General features: G+C 39.8%; 1 protein-coding gene across 1 annotated transcript in view; it reads right to left on the bottom strand.

The window, feature by feature from the left end:
- Positions 1–16,643, bottom strand: part of LOC307196526 (uncharacterized protein) — a 199,789-nt gene that overhangs the window by 91,794 nt on the left and 91,352 nt on the right. The window lies entirely within an intron of this gene.

Raw genomic sequence — 16,643 nt, forward strand, 5'->3', positions numbered from 1 at the left:
TTATAATTTTTTCCCCTTTTCCTCTTTTTGTGTGTATGTGTATGCTTCTGTGTGAGATTTTGTCTGTCTAGCTTTGCTTCCACCATTTGTCCAAGGGTTCTATCCGTCCGTTTTTTGGTTGGTTTTTAATTTTTTTCTTTTTTTCTTAATAATTATCTTTTATCTTAATAACTTTATTATATTTTATCTTACTTTATTTTATTTTACTTTATCTTCTTTCTTTCTTTTTTCCTTCCTTCCCTTCTTCCTTCCTTCCTTCCTCCCTCCCTGCCTCCCTCCCTCCTTTCTTTCTTTCTACTTCTACTAATTCTTTCTTTCTACTTGTTCTCCCTTTTATTCTGAGCTGTGTGGATGAAAGGCTTTTGGTGCTGCAGCCAGGAGTCAGTGCTGTGCCTCTGAGGTGGGAGAGCCAACTTCAGGACACTGTCCACAAGAGACCGCCCAGCTCCACATAATATCAAACGGCAAAAATCTCCCAGAGATCTCCATCTCAACACAAGCACCCAGCCTCACTCAACGACCAGCAAGCTACAGTGCTGGACATCCTATGCCAAACAACTAGCAAGACAGGAACACAATCCCACCCATTAGCAGAGAGGCTGCCCAAAATCATAATAAGTCCACAGACACCCCAAAACACACCACCAGATGTGGATGTGCCCACCAGAAAGACAAGATCCAGCCTCATCCACCAGAACACAGGCACTAGTCCCCTCCACCAGGAAGCCTACACAACCCACTGAACCGACCTTAGCCACTGGGGACAGACACCAAAAACTACGGGAACTACGAACCTGCAGCCTGCAAAAAGGAGACCCCAAACACAGTAAGGTAAGCAAAATGAGAAGACAGAAAACCACACAGCAGATGAAGGAGCAAGGTAAAAACCCACCAGACCTAACAAATGAAGAGGAAATAGGCAGTCTACCTGAAAAAGTATTCAGAATAATGATAGTAAAAGTGATCCAAAATCTTGGAAATAGAATGAAGAAAATACAAGAAACGTTTAACAAGGACCTAGAAGAACTAAAGATGAAACAAGCAACGATGAACAACACAATAAATGAAATTAAAACTTCTCTAGAAGGGATCAATAGCAGAATAACTGAGGCAGAAGAACAGATAAGTGACCTGGAAGATAAAATAGTGGAAATAACTACTGCAGAGCAGAATAAAGAAAAAAGAATGAAAAGAACTGAGGACAGTCTCAGAGACCTCTGGGACAACATTAAATGCACCAACATTCGAATTAGGGGTTCCAGAAGAAGAAGAGAAAAAGAGAGGGGCTGAGAAAATATTTGAAGAGATTATAGTTGAAAACCTCCCTAATATGGGAAAGGAAATAGTCAATCAAGTCCAGGAAGCACAGAGAGTCCCACAAAGGATAAATCCAAGGAGAAACACGCAAAGACACATATTAATCAAACTATCAAAATTTAAATACAAAGAACAAATATTAAAAGCAACAAGGGAAAAACAACAAGTAACACATAAGGGAATCCCCATAAGGTTAACAGCTGATCTTTCAGCAGAAACTCTGGAAGCCAGAAGGGAGTGGCAGGACATACTTAAAGTGATGAAAAAGAAAAACCTACAACCAAGATCAGTCTACCCAGCAAGGATCTCATTCAGATTTGACAGAGAAATCAAAATCTTTACAGACAAGCAAAAGCTAAGAGAATTCAGCACCACCAAACCAGCTTTACAACAAATGCTAAAGGAACTTCTCTAGGCAGGAAACACAAGAGAAGGAAAAGACCTACAATAATAAACCCAAAACAATTAAGAAAATGGTAATAGGAACATACATATTGGTAATTACCTTAAATGTAAATGGAATAAATGCTCCCACCAAAAGACATAGACTGGCTGAATGGATACAAAAACAAGACCCGTATATATGCTGTCTACAAGAGACCCACTTCACACCTAGGGACACATACAGACTGAAAGTGAGGGAATGGAAAAAGATATTCCATGCAAATGAAAATCAAAAGAAAGCTGGAGTAGCAATTCTCATATCAGACAAAATAGACATTAAAACAAAGACTATTGCAAGAGGCAAAGAAGGACACTACATAATGATCAAGGGATCAATCCAAGAAGATATAACAATTGTAAATATTTATGCACTCAACATAGGAGCACCTCAATACATAAGGCAATTACTAACAGCCATAAAAGGGGAAATCGACAGCAACACAATCATAGTAGGGGACATTAACACCCCACTTTCACCCATGGACAGATCATCCAAAATGAAAATAAATAAGGAAACACAAGCTGTAAATGATACATTAAAAAAGGTGGACTTAATTGATATTTATAGGACATTCCATCCAAAAACAACAGAATACACATTCTTCTCAAGTCCTCATGGAACATTCTCCCGGATAGATCATATCTTGGGTCAAAAATCAAGCCTTGGTAAATTTAGAGAAAATTGAAGTCGTATCAAGTATATTTTCTGACCACAACACTATGAGACTAGATATCAATTACAGGAAAAAATCTGTAAGAAATACAAACACATGGAGGCTAAACAACACACTTCTTAATAACCAAGAGATCACTGAAGAAATCAAAGAGGAAATCAAAAATTACCTAGAAACAAATAACAATGAAAAACAACGACCCAAAACCTATGGGACAGGACTTCCCTGGTGGCGCAGTGGTTGAGAGTCCACCTGCTGATGCAGGGGACACGGGTTCGTGCCCCGGTCCGGGAAGATCCCACATGCCGCAGAGCGGCTGGACCCGTGAGCCATGGCTACTGAGACTGCGCATCCGGAGCCTGTGCTCTGCAACGGGAGAGGCCACAATAGTGAGAGGCCTGCGTACCGCAAAAAAAAAAAAAAAAAAAAAAACCTATGGGACAGAGCAAAAGCAGTTCTAAGAGGGAAGTATATAGCTATACAAGCCTACCTTTACAAACAAGAAACATCTCAAATAAACAACCTAACCTTACACCTAAAGCAATTAGAGAAAGAAGAACAAAAATACCCCAAAGTTAGCAGAAGGAAAGAAATCATAAAGATCAGATCAGAAATAAATGAAAAAGAAATGAAGGAAATCATAGCAAAGATCAATAAAACTAAAAGCTGGTTCTTTGAGAAGATAAACAAAATTGATAAACCATTAGCCAGACTCATCAAGAAAAAAAGGGAGAAGACTCAAATCAATAGAATTAGAAATGAAAATGGAGTAATAACAACTGACACTGCAGAAATAAAAAGGATCATGAGAGATTACTACAAGAAGCTATACGGCAATAAAATGGACAACCTGGAAGAAATGGACAAATTCTTAGAAAGGCACAACCTTCTGAGACTGAACCAGGAAGAAATAGACAATATGAGCAGACCAGTCACAAGCACTGAAATTGAAACTGTGATTAAAACTCTTCCAACAAACAAAAGCCCAGGACCAGATGGCTTCTCAGGCGAATTCTATCAAACATTTACAGAAGAGCTAACACCTATCCTTCTCGAACTCTTCCAAAATATAGCAGAGGGAGGAACATTCCCAAACTCATTCTACAAGGCCACCATCACTCTGATACCAAAACCAGAAAAAGATGTCACAAAGAAAGAAAACTAGAGGCCAATATCATTGATGAACATAGATGCAAAAATCCTCAACAAAATACTAGCAAACAGAATCCAACAGCACATTAAAAGGATCATACACCATGATCAAGTGGGGTTTATCCCAGGAATGCATGGATTCTTCAATATATGCAAATCAGTCAACGTGATACACCATATTAATAAATTGAAGGAGAAAAACCATATGATATCTCAATAGATGCAGAGAAAGCTTTCAACAAAATTCAACACCCATTTATGATAAAAACCCTCCAGAAATAGGCATAGAGGGAACTTTCCTCAACAGTAAAAAGGCCATTTATGACAAACCCACAGCCAACATCGTCCTCAGTGGTGGAAAACTGAAAGCATTTCCACTAAGACCAGGAACAAGACAAGTTTGCCCACTCTCACCACTATTATTCAACATAGTTTTGGAAGTTTTAGCCACAGCAATCAGAGAAGAAAAAGAAATGAAAGGAATCCAAATTGGAAAAGAAGAAGTAAAGCTGTCACTCTTTGCAGATGACTTGATACTCTACATAGAGAATCCTAAAGATGCTACCAGAAAACTACTAGAGCTAATCAATGAATTTGGTAAAGTACCAGGATAAAAAATTAATGCACAGAAATCTCTGGCATTCCTATACACTAATGATTGAAAAATCTGAAAGTGAAATTAAGAAAACACTCCCATTTACGACTGCAACAAGAAGAATAAAATATCTAGGAATAAACCTACCTAAGGAGACAAAAGACCTGTACATAGAAAACTATAAGACACTGATGAAAGAAATTAAAGATGAAACAAATAGTTGGAGAGATATGCCATGTTCTTGGATTGGAAGAATCAGCATTGTGAAAATGACTCTATTGCCCAAAGCAATCTACAGATTCAGTGCAATCCCTATCAAACTACCACTGGCATTTTTCACAGAACTAGAACAAAAAATTTCACAATTTGTATGGAAACACAAAAGACACTGAATAGCCAAAGCAATCTTGAGAAAGAAAAACAGAGCTGGAAGAATCAGGCTCCCTGACTTCAGACTCTACTACAAAGCTACAGTAATCAAGACAGTATGGTACTGGCACAAAAACAGAAATATAAATCCATGGAACAGGATAGAAAGCCCAGAGATAAACCCACGCACATATGGTCACCTTATCTTTGATAAAGGAGGCAACAATATACAGTGGAGAAAAGACAGCCTGTTCAATAAGTGGTTCTGGAACAACTGGACAGCTACATGTAAAAGAATGAAATTAGAACACTCCCTAACACCATACACAAAGATAAACTCAAAATGGCTAAAAAAAAGACCCTAATTGTAAGGCCAGATACCATCAAACTCTTAGAGGAAAACATAGGCAGAACACTCTATGACATAGGTCACAGCAAGATCCTTTTTGACCCACCTCCTAGAGAAACGGAAATAAAAACAAAAATAAACAAATGGGACCTAATGAAACATAAAATCTTTTGCACAGCAAAGGAAACCATAAACAAGACGAAAAGACAACCCTCAGAATGGAAGAAAATATTTGCAAATGAAGCAACTGACAAAGGACTAATCTCTAAAACATACAAGCAACTCATGCAGCTCAATACCAAAAAAAACCCAACCCAATACAAAAATGGACAGAAGACCTAAATAGGCATTTCTCCAAAGAAGATATACAGATTGTCAACAAACACATGAAAGGATGCTCAACATCATTAAACATTAGAGAAATGCAAATCAAAACTACAATGAGATATCATCTCACACCGGTCAGAATGGCCATCATCAAACAATCTATAAACAATAAATGCTGGAGAGGGTGTGGAGAAAAGGGAACACTCTTGCACTGTTGGTGGGAATGTAAATTGATACAGCCACTATGGAGAACAGTATGGAGGTTCCTTAAAAAACTAAAAATAGAACTACCATATGACCCATCAATCCCACTACTGGGCATATACCCTGAGAAAACCATAATTCAAAAAGAGTCATGTACCACAATGTTCACTGCAGCTCTATTTACAATAGCCAAGACATGGAAGCAACCTAAGTGTCCATCAACAGATGAATGGATAAAGAAAATATGGCACATATATGCAATGGAATATTACCAGTCATAAAAAGGAATGAAACAGAGTTATTTGTAGTGAGGTGGATGGACCTAGAGTCTGTCATACAGAGTGAAGTAAGTCAGAAAGAGAAAAACAAATACCGTATGCTAACACATATATATGGAATCTTAAAAAAAAAAGAAAAGAAAATGGTCAGAAGAACCTAGGGGCAAGACAGGAATAAAGATGCAGACCTACTAGAGAATGGACTTGAGGATACGGGGAGCGGGAAGGGTAAGCTGGGACAAAGTTAAACAGTGGCATGGACATATATACACTACCAAATGTAAAACAGATAGCTAGTGGGAAGCAGCCGCATAGCACAGGGAGATCAGCTCGGTGTTTTTGACCACCTAGGGGGGTGGGATAGGGAGGGTGGGAAGGAGCGAGATGCAAGAGGGAAGAGATATGGGGACATATGTATATGTATAACTGATTCACTTTGTTATAAAGCAGAAACTGGCACACCATTGTAAAGCAATTATACTCTAATAAAGAAGTTAAATAAATAAATAAAATAAAATAAATAAATAAATAAGACGATGGCCCTTTCCCGGGCAGGAGGCAGTAATATGTTTCACTGGAAGCGGAAAAGTAAAAGCAAAACCCTCTTCTCTAGAAATGATAAAGCTGGTGTTCATTAACATTTGAAGAGACAGTACTTTTTGTATTCCAATAACTTTTATTCTTTTGGATGAATTCAACAGACAGAGATCTGCTTCCAATTGTGTTCCCTATGAAAATAATATAATTGATTTCAGAGAAGTGTTATTTCCAAATTAGTTTATTTTCTCGTTTGTATATTTTAATTTCTTGCTTAGTTCTGGTCAGAAATCCTATGAGCTATGCATTTTAATTTATAATTAAATAACCAAGTAATAATAGAACATTACCAATACGCTGTTCATAAAAAGCTAGTGCTTTAAAAGAAATACATAGGGACAAAGCATAGTGAAGAAAATAGAGAAATACAGGTTAAAGTTGAAAGTTGGTTCTTAATTTGCCATTATTACCGTCTCGACTCAATTCCATAATTGCCTAGTTATGTGCTAGGCACTATGGGAAAACTAGTAAATTAACAGACGTAAGAGAACCTCACAAATGTTAAAATGGGGAGAAATTTGCATTATATTTATTTAACAGAAGCATAAGGTAATGTCACTGCCCTCAAAATAGTTTGAAGTACCCCTAGCAGCCAGCCATCTGATTTAGCTTTTTCATAATATGAGCATCTTTTCTATAGCACCACTGACAAGGGCCATCAGGCACTATTTAAACCGTTTCAGATGCTCAGGCATCTCAGATAATCCACACTGATGGGACACGTTGAATAAACCCAATACCTTATCCTATGGGAACCCATCAAAAACTTGAACATGGCTTTCATGGCCATCACTTTAACCTTTCAGCAGATTCAACACTGTATTAGCAAGGTTCTCCAGAGAAACAGAACCAGTAAAATACACACACACACACACACACACACACACACACACACACACACACCGTGGGGCGGGAGAGAGAGAGAGAGAGAGAGGTGGGGTGGGGGGAGAGGGAGGAAGAGAGAGAAAGAATTGGGTCATGCAGTTGTGGGAACCAGAGAGGCTGCAGTCTGTAAGGCAGGCTGGAAATTCAGGAAAGAGTTGGTATTGCAGCTTTGAGGTGAATTTCTTCTTCAGGAGACCTCAGTCTTTGCTCTTAAGGCCTTCAACTGATTGGATGAGGCCCACCCATATTCTGGAGGTAATTGACTTTACTCAGAGTCTGGGGTTGGGGGACCGGATTCACATGTCTGTTTAACCACAGTTCAAGTTCTTTCCGAAAAAGCTGACATTTGGATTTCTATCTACCTGACTTCTTTGTGTGTTTCTCAGGTGAATCTGAAATCTGAGAAGACAAGGGTGTGATTGTCACCTCTAAATCCTCATCAGCCTCCCCACTGGGAATGTGCTCTACTTGGTCTATGACCATTTTCAAATGGGCTCTCAGAATGGAACCAACCTTTCCCCCTTCATGAGATAGTGCAGATTAAGTGAGGCTGCCCCTCCTTTAATCCGTGGCCTTTGGGGGTCACCCCATCGGTGCTGTCTCTTCCAAGCTGTGTGACCTCAATCTCCCTTTTGATCTCAGTCTCCTTGTTCACAAAATGGGCTAATGTTACCTACATCATAGAGATGCTGTGGGGTTTAATAAATGAGGTTATGAATTTAAAGCATCTGATGAAAATGCCCCATAGATAGTAGGTGCTCAATACACAGTGGCCAATAATAATAATAATAATAATAGGGGCTTCCCTGGTGGTGCAGTGGTTAAGAATCAGCCTGCCAATGCAGGGACCATGGGTTCGAGCCTGGTCCGGGAAGATCTCACATGCCACAGAGCAACTAAGCCCGTGCGCCACAACTACTGAGCCTGCATGCCACAACTACTGAAGCCTGCGCACCTAGAGCCCATGCTCCACAACAAGAGAAGCCACCGCGATGAGAAGCCTGTGCACCGCAACAAAGAGTAGCCCCCGCTCGCTGCGACTAGAGAAAGCCCATGCGCAGCAACGAAGACCGAACGCAGCCAAAAATAAAATAAATTAAATAAATAAATTTATTTTAAAAATAATAATAATAAAATTGTGGGCAGTTCCTATCACAGTCTTGGTTCATTTGGGGTCACTTCCAGACAAGTTCTCCTCCCACAATTTGTATTAGTTTAATGACCTGTTAGACCAAAAAGCAGAATTTTACACCTCATCAGTTTCAAAGCTGAATCATTTGGGTGTGTTACCTGTTGAAGGAATCCTTCCCACGTTCAGTAATCTCTGCATCTTACCTCCCACCCTTTCTAATTCTTATAAGTCATCACACATTTATTGTCTGATTTAGGTCTGTCCTCTCTAAATTCTTTGGGAACAGTTTTCCACCAGCTATACATACCTAATTATAATCTCCTCCAGGTTTATAGTGTCCCTAGTTATCACGAGGAAGATCTTGTCAAATTGAGGCTTCAAACGTTTACTGACCCTGTTACCGTAACCAGACTCTGGGCTGGGTGCAGGAGTTGCCAAAATGCAAGATCCAGTCCCTGTCTTCAGAAGCTTCCAGACCAGTGGGCAATAGGGACACCAAAAAGCAGGTACAACGCAGAATGGCCTTCCCTGCAAGGGGCAGCAAGGAGGGTCAGATGGCACAGACGAGGGCCATCTTGTCCCCCTCTGAGGTTCAGGAAGACTTCCCAGAGGACAAGGTGCCTGAGTTTAATGTATAGGAGGAGAAGGATTTAGCCAAGCAGAGAAAGCGAAGAAGCACGTTAACTTCAGAGGAAAGAATCCATCCAAAAGCAGGGCATGGAGGAGAGAGGAGATGGCAAAGGAGGGGAATTGTCCAGCTTGTTAGGGCCAGAGCCCAGGGTACCCGTGGAGCAGTGGACCCCAGGGGCCCACATGAAGGGTAGGAATGCCACATACTGCTCTATCACCCCCCACACAAAGAAGAGCAACTGAAGGATTTTACACACGGAAGTAAAGTGATCCAAATGGCATTTAGGAAGATTACTATAGCCTTGTATGGGAGGAGAGAAAAGTTTCTCTTCAAGAAGCTTTTCAGTGCCACAGCTGAAGGCAAAGAAATCCAGAAGAAAGTCTGTGGCAGACTTTTCTTTATTTGAGGGCTAGATTTTAAAGGCATTACGCTTGGGAGGAGAAGTTACAATGTTCTCACAGTAAAACAAGTAAAGGGAGTCATAGAATTGAGTTGGGTGGGACATCACAAGGCCACCTGGACCACGTCCCTGCTTTGATGCAGCCATGGTGTTTCAGCTGGCATAATGGTGCCAAGACAGCTGAGGCTTGGGAATCGAAGTGACTGGTCCACGTGATAGAACCTGCAGTCACGGGTGGAAGGCCGAGATGTCGGCTGCTGCTATGCCTGGACCTCTCTCCACTGCAGGCCCTTGCCATGACGATACGGCGAGTGGAGAGGACACAGAATGGGAAACTGGCTTCTGCCTTCAGATCTGCCTGGAATGAACAACTGTATTCAGTTTCTTGATGCACAGTCATGGCAGTGACGATCCTCACGCAGAGAATTTTCCGTGTATTCCCCTTTTTTTTTTTTTTTTTGCGGTTACGCGGGCCTCTCACTGTTGTGGCCTCTCCCGTTGCGGAGCACAGGCTCCGGACGCACAGGCCCAGCGGCCATGGCTCACGGGCCCAGCCGCTCCGCGGCATGTGGGATCCTCCCAGACCGGGGCACGAACCCGTGTCTCCTGCATCTGCAGGCGGACTTTCAACCACTGCTCCACCAGGGAAGCCCCGTTTATTCCCCTTTTTGAAAAATAATAGCCAAATGGGACACTCCATCACCTGTGCTCTGGGACAAAAATTTTTGAAGAGGTTTATTTTAAGAAGAGAAGCATTTGCAGAGATTGCTCTTACTACCTTATAGATTTCTAAAGTGCATCAGGTCTTCTGAGGTACCCTTGCTAATTCGAGAATGTCAGGAAATACAAAAACACTAATTTCCAGAGACATGAGCCTTGAGCCATTTTCTGGCCCTAGCCTATTATTGATACTTTATAGGGTAAGTCAAAATGGGTCAGATCTGGCCAAGAGAAGAGCAAGGGAAACATTCTTGGAGGGAAGGAGGAAGGAAACAATCTAAGCTAAGAATGAATGTGAAAGACTAAAGCTGCAGAGATGGACTAGGGTGTTCTGTTGTCAAGACAAAAGAAGATGACACCATACGTAACAGTAGGCAGGTGCTTTGTTTCACTGTTTAGTAATAATTACAGCTAGTTTTTATATAGTTCTTATCCTGTGCCCAGCACATGCATTAACTCATGGGAGTCTCACAGTAACCCAAGGAGATGGATACTATTATTGCCCCCACTTTACAGGAGAGAAAACCAAGTTGCAAAGAGATTGAGCAATTTGTCCACCCTCACACAAAGAGAAATTAAACCTAGGGAATTTGGCTTTTAACCTGACACTAGGAAGAGTTGCATTCAGCTGTATTTTGTTCTTGTCGATTTTATTAATAGCAGATGCAAACAGGATTTTAAGATCATTTGTTCTGAGTTGAAAACACATGCCTTGGCTTTAATTCACACCTGGGGGAATTTTAATTTCTTGGTTGTGCTTCCTTGAGGCCCATATTATTTTCAAAAGTATAATTGGAAAATATAAAATAATTATGGATACTGGCTTCTAGATTAAACAACTGCTGAACCTGGGCAAACAGATCAAATTAAGGCTGAATCTCTTTCTTATGAAAATTTTCCTTATTTTATATGTAGGAGTTTGTTTTTGTTCTTGTTGAACTCCGGGACTTAGAAGTAGACATATTTATTTAGTTTGACCCAGATCTAGTATGTGTTGCTTGGTCTATTCTTTTTAGTTTATTGTATCTCTTAATCTTCTACACATGCAACCAGGGACCTCAGTGATGAGGGCATTGGAAAAATCTAAACAAACAATAAATTCTGGCTACACGATTCCCTATAAATGGAGTGCTTAATAAAATAATGCTTGGAAACATGATGTTAGAATGATCAGATCTGTATGAAGTAACCAAATTATAAATTTCCAGTGCTTGCCATAACTGGTAATATTTTTTCTTATAGCCTGAAATATTTGTGATCAGTATTTTGTACATGATAAAACAAAACAGTTCTTTGTTTTGAGAAGCAAATGTGGTTCGGTATTAGATGGTTCAAATAAACCTAGAAGCCATGATGATTTACTCCTAATTCTGAAGTTTCAGTTACAAGCCCCATCTTCTTGCTTGCCCCATTGGAGTTCAGAAAACTACTCTTTCCTTGGCAATGACTGAACACCCTCACAGAAAGCTTCCCTGAACTTTCACCTGGCACAGGCCCTGGCACACTCAGGTGGCACCTGGTGTCTGTCCTCAGTGACACCTGGTACTGAGAACAGCATTCCAAATTGCCAATAGTCTCAATTGGCATAGAGCTTTGCTTTAACTTATTCACTTGTTCCTGGCTGTTCTCTTTTCCTTGTGTAGTCCAAACAGTTTAGCCATTCCACAAGTGTTTATTAAGTACCTACTCTGCTCTAAGGACTGAGGAAAGGATGGTAAGTTAGAATGACATAGCCACTGTCCTCACAGACCTGATGGTCTAGAAGGGAAGATACAGTAACAATAAAGCATGACGGTAGAAGCACAGTATGCAATGGAGATGCGTAGAGAATATAAATATCAGAATAAATACACTAAAATGTTGAAGCAGTTCTCCTTAAGTGGTGGGACTTTAGTTAACGCTTTCAAATTTAGTACCGTATTTCAAGGTCTTTCCAAGTTTAATTTAATGGGCAAAGATATTTTTATAAAGGGAATTTTAAGAACAAAATATATTTTTAGTCTATTTAAATGCTTAAGTTTTAAGATTTTTTTTTACTATTATCAAAAATAAATTTTCAAGGCTTCCCTGGTGGCGCAGTTGTTGAGAGTCCGCCTGCCGATGGAGGGGACATGGGTTCGTGCCCCGGTCTGGGAAGATCCTACAAGCCGCGGAGTGGCTGGGCCCGTGGGCCATGGCCGCTGAGCCTGCACGTCTGGAGCCTGTGCTCCGCAACGGGAGAGGCCACAAAGGTGAGAGGCCCGCGTACCGCAAAAAAAAAAAAAAAAAGATTCATATTTATTCTGTTATGAAGCACCATTTTTCAGACAGTGACTCTAGACCCCATTCAACCTAACAAAGCCCTTCCTTCAATTATGCCACCATTGGCTGCCTTAGACAAACACACTTCCCATTTTGAAAGGTCTTAGGCAGCCCTCACCACCACATTGCCTCTCCATGAAATCTCATCTACCTCATTCTTCCTCCTCTCAATTTCATGAACAGATGCTGAAGAATACAAACTGTAGTCACATGAAAGTTTACACTATTCCATGAATTTATCCTCAGATTCTCTTTCAGAAGCTCTGATGTCAACAAAACAACACATAGATTACATTTGTTTATATAAGTGAAATCAACAAGATCATCAATTATAACAAGATAAAAGACCTTGATTATGTCCAAAGACCAAGATGATTTAGAAGGAAGCCAGCCAACGTGAAGCAGCATCCAGAAACTTTACAGATGCTCTGCTGTCGGTATCTGTTTGATAAGATTGCTATTTCCAATTTGAAGGTAGAAGTCTGTGGTCCTCATTTCTTTGTAATGCTAAAAGTAAACCAAGAATAATTTCCTCAGGTGGTAAATGCGTTTTCCTAATAATAAAAGTAATAACACAAGTTTGTTAGAAAGAACTTACAGAGCCCAGAAAAAGTTTATTGAAGAAAACAAAACCCCACAATCCAACTGAGAGATGCCCACTTTCACCTTTAAATCCCTGTAGAGTTGGTTTTATACTGATTGTAGGGTATATTCTGCCCTTTTCACTTAACTTACGTTGGGAGTATGTCATTATTTTATATATATTTCTTTTCACGGCTTTCTAATACTCTATTGAATGGATATACTACTTACTTAATGATTCTCTTATTTATGTATGTTTAGATGATGCCTATTATTTTGCTATTATGTTATAATGAATATGTTGCATTATACACACATCTAAAAGACTAATAATAATACAGATCAAATTAAAAATTTGAAGACATGTAAACATGTTTCTGCAGGTTATAAATCATAAATTATCCTTGCTTTCCCACCCTCACGGTGCTTTTTTACATGACCAACCAACTTAAAAACATCTACATTTGTTAGTGCACCAACCTTTTCATTATCTGTTTTCAAATTTGTTTTAATATCCTGCTTTATTTCAAAAATTCTTTAATGGAACTTGGAAGGTTTTGCCTTTTAATGCAATATGTATAGTTATCTTTTCTGAATAATAAATTACCCCAGAACTTAGCCTAAGACAACAAATATTTACAATCTCACACAATTTCTGTGCATCAAATACCCAGGTGCAGCCTAGCTGGGCAATTCTGATTCAGGGTCTCCTATGAGATTCTAGTCAAGCTATCAACCTACAGTCATCGCAAGCCCTGAGCGGCTGGAAAATCCACTTCTAAGCTTACTCATATGGTTTTTGGTAGACTATAGTTCCTAACTGGCTATTGGCTGGAGTCTCTGTTCCTTACCTTATGGGCTTCTCCATAGAGCTGCACAATACGGCAGCTGTTTTCCCCAGAGTGAAAGATTCAAAAGAGACAGAAAGAGAAAGGATGCCACAAACAGAAGCTACAGTTTTTTGTAACACGTACCATCACTTTTACCATACTCTGTTGGTCACAAAGACCAACCTCGGTACGGTGTGGGAGAGCACCACACGAGGGTGTGAATACCAAAAGAAGAGGCTCATTTGGATTTTATTTTGAGACCATAAAATCTTAGAGACTGACTACAACATACAGTAATCTTTATGAGGACCCAAAATACGTTTGTAATGATCTCCTGTCAAAAAATCCTTCATGAGCTGCTACTTAGAAGACAGTTTACCACTACCTAGTAAGTTTGAATATTCACCGGTCCTACAATCTCAACTCTAGGTTTAACTTCCTAAAGAACGTCTTTCAGTCTTTCACATGTGCACCAGGGCACATATAAGAATGTTCTATGCAGTAGTGTTTGTAGTAGAAATCAATTAATAACAGTCCAGATGCCCATCAATAGAATAAAATAACACAATTAATTGTGGGGTGTTGGTATAATAAAATGCTATACAGCAGTAAAACTGATGGAATAAGAACTAACCACATCAGTCCTGTTGCAACCATTGAATGAAAAAAGCAAGACACGGGTATGATATATTTCACAGTAAAGTAAATTTAAAAAGCACATCGTAGGGGCTTCCCTGGTGGCGCAGTGGTTGAGAGTCCGCCTGCCAATGCAGGTGACACGGGTTCGTGCCCTGGTCCGGGAAGATCTCACATGCCGCGGAGCGGCTGGGCCGGTGAGCCATGGCCACTGAGCCTGCGCGTCCGGAGCCTGTGCTCCGCAACGGGAGAGGCCACAACAGTGAGAGGCCCGCGTACCGCAAAAAAAAAAAAAAAAAAGCACATCGTATAGTAAAAAGATTACAATGATACTTTCAATAAGAAAACGGTGGTTAACAGAAATGATGCACTCACTATGCAACAGGCACTGCGATAAGCATGTCAAGTTGTTTTGTTTTCATTTACTCCTCACAACAGGTAGAAGGTTAAAATTAGTCTTTTTTCCCTCCTTTTCCAGATGAGAAAGCTTAAACTTATAGAAATAAAAACATTTTCCCAAGTTCACACAACCAGTATGTCATAGAGCTAGGATTTGAACCCAGGCAGAATGATTCTACTGCCAACTGTCCTAACTGCTAACTTAAAATCTGGGTTTGTTCCTAGATTTAGCTCCATGTGTCAATGACAAAATGAAACATTAAATTGCTTATGTGTTGAAATGATGTCTGAATGGATACCTAGTCCTTGCACGGGTGAATGGGCCAATTCACCATCTCTCCAGGTTCTCCCGCCTCTCTGCACTGTGCCCTGACAATGAAATAGACCTCGCCTTTCTACTAGGATTCCAGGCGACTCTCCTGTAAACACCAACTGGATAACAGGGCATATTTATTGAGCATTTACTGTAAGTCAGGCATTCATCTAAGTGTTTAGATGCACTAACTCATTGGATGCTCAAAACACCCTCTGTGGTAGATGTTACTATGATGCCTATTTTACAGGTAAGAGAACAGGCTTTGAGAAAACTGTTCCCAACAATTACACAGCTTGTAGGTGGCAGTGCCAGGACTTAAACCCAGGCATTCTAGCTTCCAAGCCTATGGTCGTAATCACTCATATACTGCCTCCCATGAAGTATTATGCTTAGAGTAAAGGCACATAAGGAAAAAACTGGCTCTTTTTCTAATGAAATATATAAAATATAGAGACTTCACTGATATTCTAAAGAATTTCCATTATCAGATTTTCCTAAGGTGTCAAAAAATTGTAACATTTAACATGTGTACTAGGAAAAAATATGATGGCTTCATCTTGGAGACAGAACAATTCAGTTGTGTTTGAGGGTTTTTTTACTGAAGTATAGTTGATTTACAATATTGTATTAGTTTCAGATTTACAGCAAAGTGATTCAGTTTTATTTATATATATATATATGTGTATATATATATATATATATATGTATATAAACTTTTTCAGATTCTTTCCCCTTATAGGTTATTATAAGATATTGAATATAGTTCCCTGTGCTATACAGTAGGTCCTTGTGGTTTATCTATTTTATATATCATAGTGTGAATCTGTTAATCCCAAACTCCTAAATGCTCTTGAGTTTTTAATTTAATTTTGTTACAAGTTCACTGTCTTTCTCATCTCAAGCTAACAAGATTTAATTCAACTAGTTAGCACATTACAGGCATTTGATACACATTTATTTACTTTAAGTCATTTTTTAGAGTGAGGAATAACATTTTATATATTAATCAAAATTTGGGGGCTCCCACTACATATGAGGTTCTAGAACAAAACATATCAAGTTGGAAAACACACAGTCTCTGCCCACAGGAGTCCCCAGCCTACTGGTTACAGTGCATATAATGACAGTGCATATAATTACCATTCAACGTGTTAGGTTCTAAAACAGAGGAATACACTCTACAAGTGACTGACTCAATTTACGCTGCCCTAAAAAATAGGTGACTTTTGAACTGAGCCATACAAGATAAGTGCCCATCACTAGGCAGAAACGGAAAGGAAGGGCATTTCTGGTAGAGGGCACAGCACGGTCAAAAGTGTGGAGGCACAAAAGCGTACCACGTGTATAATTTTTGCTGCCAGGGCACAACTTGCTTAGGGGGACATGGTGGAAAATGATCCTGGAAAGGCCAGTGGCAGGAGATTATGAAGGCCTTTGCCTAACTCCATAGTTAGGCCTGGAGGCAACAGGGAAGTAAAGATTTTTTAAGCAGGAGGGTATCATGG

This window comes from Stenella coeruleoalba (assembly GCF_951394435.1).
Source record: "Stenella coeruleoalba genome assembly, chromosome: 13".
Lineage (NCBI taxonomy): Eukaryota > Metazoa > Chordata > Mammalia > Artiodactyla > Delphinidae > Stenella > Stenella coeruleoalba.